Here is an 813-nt window from a genome sequence, read left to right as displayed (position 1 = left end):
AATTTTCCCCTTCAATAAAATTAAATTTTTATAAAGGGAAAACTTTTTGCTAATTTTTAAACGAAGCCAAACGACTGATAGACACTCGTGTAAAGCGTTTCATTGACACCCCTTTTTTTTTTAAATAATAAACCACAAAAAGGCCCAAAAAAAAAAAAAATTCCTAAAAAAATATATTAGAACTATATCATTTATCGTCAAAACTTTTTTTTTAAAAACAAGAAATTACAACAGTTTTGTTCCCAAAAAAGTATATAGATAACACTACAAATCAAAATTAAAACCACAAGAAATATTTCACGCTAAGAAGACGGGAATTTTCTTCCCTTTTTCCGACAGGGGGCTATATTCTCCCCTATGTTTTGATATCATAAAAAAAAGGAGATATGGGGTTATAAAAAAAAAAATTAAATTTGAATAGTAGTTTCATACACAGAAAAGTTTGGTATTGCTGAAAATATAGTAGAAACGTTCATGAAACCAGGAGACAAGATACAATAAACGCCACTTTCTAAGGGAAAGCAGTGGGGTTTCCCACCCTCTCGCTTAGCCCCGCGCGCGTATCGGTAAAGTTTCGACGGGGGGCATTGCGCAACTTGCTTGCTTGGAAAATGGTTTAATAAATGTGTTCTTTTTCCTTACCCCCCTTCGTAAATGATGTCATTATATGACGATGTTAGGAGGGTTTGCTAAAAATTTTGTAAAAAAAGAAAGCAAAATTTTTTGAATCCGCTACATCCTACGTTCCAGTTTTTCGAATGAAAAAACTGGATGGATACTTCCTTTGTAATTGGACTCGTAAAAACGAATCAC

This window comes from Penaeus monodon, chromosome 24 (genome assembly GCF_015228065.2).
Source record: "Penaeus monodon isolate SGIC_2016 chromosome 24, NSTDA_Pmon_1, whole genome shotgun sequence".
Lineage (NCBI taxonomy): Eukaryota > Metazoa > Arthropoda > Malacostraca > Decapoda > Penaeidae > Penaeus > Penaeus monodon.
This window is presented reverse-complemented; position numbering follows the sequence as displayed.